Source organism: Mandrillus leucophaeus, unplaced genomic scaffold (genome assembly GCF_000951045.1).
Source record: "Mandrillus leucophaeus isolate KB7577 unplaced genomic scaffold, Mleu.le_1.0 Scaffold54, whole genome shotgun sequence".
NCBI lineage: Eukaryota > Metazoa > Chordata > Mammalia > Primates > Cercopithecidae > Mandrillus > Mandrillus leucophaeus.
The window spans coordinates 2,569,515-2,571,051 of record NW_012105808.1 but is presented as its reverse complement, the minus strand read 5'-3'; the positions used below and the strand labels follow the sequence as shown (position 1 = coordinate 2,571,051).

General features: G+C 44.4%; 1 protein-coding gene across 3 annotated transcripts in view; it reads right to left on the bottom strand.

Moving 5' to 3' along the window:
• Positions 1-1,537, bottom strand: part of ZNF57 (zinc finger protein 57) — a 29,198-nt gene that overhangs the window by 10,292 nt on the left and 17,369 nt on the right. The gene's annotated exons all lie outside the window — the stretch shown is intronic.

Below are 1,537 nucleotides of genomic sequence, written 5' to 3'. Positions count from 1 at the left end.
AGAACATTATAGAGGTTAGAACTTTGTATCTACATAAAGAAAGAGCATCAGAAAAAGAATAAGGCAAAATAAAAACTTATTTTTGTTATTAAGTTACTTATAACAAATTGTTCATTTGTTATGTTGTAACAGTGGCATTGTATTCAATAACTATATCTTATCTATAAGTGAAATCGTACCAGTGATACAAGGAATAGGAGGGAGAAGTATGGAATAACTACTGTAAGATACTTCACAACCTGGGAAGCAGTATAGTGTTATCTGGATGTGGATTGGCTGTATATTGAAGACTGAAGACTCTAGCCAGGTGCGGTGGCTCATGCCTGTAATCCCAGCACTTTGGGAGGCTGAGGAGGGAGGACTGCTTGAGGCCAGGAGTTCAAGACCAGTCTGGGCAACATAGTGAGACCCTGTCTTTACACAAACTGTTTTTTTTTTTTTTTTTGAGATAGATTCTCCTTTCATCGCCCAGGCTGGAGTGCAGTGGTGCGATCTCAGTTCACTGCAACCTCTGCCTCTCAGATTCCAAGTGATTCTCCCGCAGCCTCCAGAGTAGCTGGGATTACAGGCATCCACCATCATGCCCGGCTAATTTTTTTTGGTATTTTTGTAGAGACAGGGTTTCACCATGTTGACCAGGCTGGTCTCAAACTACTGAGCTCAGGTGATCCACCTCCCTCGGCCTCCCAAAGTGCCGGGATTACCGGCGTGAGCCACCGCGCCCGGCCACAAAAAGTTTTTAAAAATTAGCTGGGCTTGGAGGCACGTACCCTGTGGCACCAGCACCTTGGGAAGCTGAGGTGACAGGATGGCTTGAGCCTGGGAGATTGAGGCTGCAGTAAGCCATGACTGTGCCACTGCATTCCAACCTGGGTGACAGCAAGATCCTGCTAAATAAATAAATAGCTCTAGGGCTATCACTAAAAAAAGGAAAGAGAAGCATACCTGACTTGCTAAGGAGAAAAAATTGCACAAAACATGCAATTAAAACCAAAAAAGGCAGAAAAAGAGTGGAAGATAAAACAAGGAACAATGAGCAGGGGCAACAAATAGAAAATAGTAACAAATATGTCAGCTATTAATTTAACTATGTCAGTAATCCCTTTAAAAGTTGATGGACTACAATTACAAACAGCATGGACCAAAAAACTAGACCCAACTATACATTGTCTATAATAGCAGTCCCCAACCTTCCTGGCACCGGGGCTGGTTTTGTGGAAGACAGTTTTTCCACAGATGGACGGGGTGGGGGCTGGATGCTTTCAGGATGGCTCAAGCACATTGCATTTATTGTGCACTTTATTATTACATACCCACCCCAATGTAGACTCAGTGGGAGTCCTGAGCTTGTTTTCCTGTGACTGGAAAGTCTCATCTGGGAGTGACGGGTGACAGTGACAGATCATCAGGCATTAGATTCTCATAAGGAGCACGCAACCCAGATGGCTCTCATGCGCAGTTCACAACGTGGTTCAGGCTCCTAGGCGAGTCTAATGCCGCTGCTGATCCGAGAGGAGATGGAGCTCAGTTTTGTTTT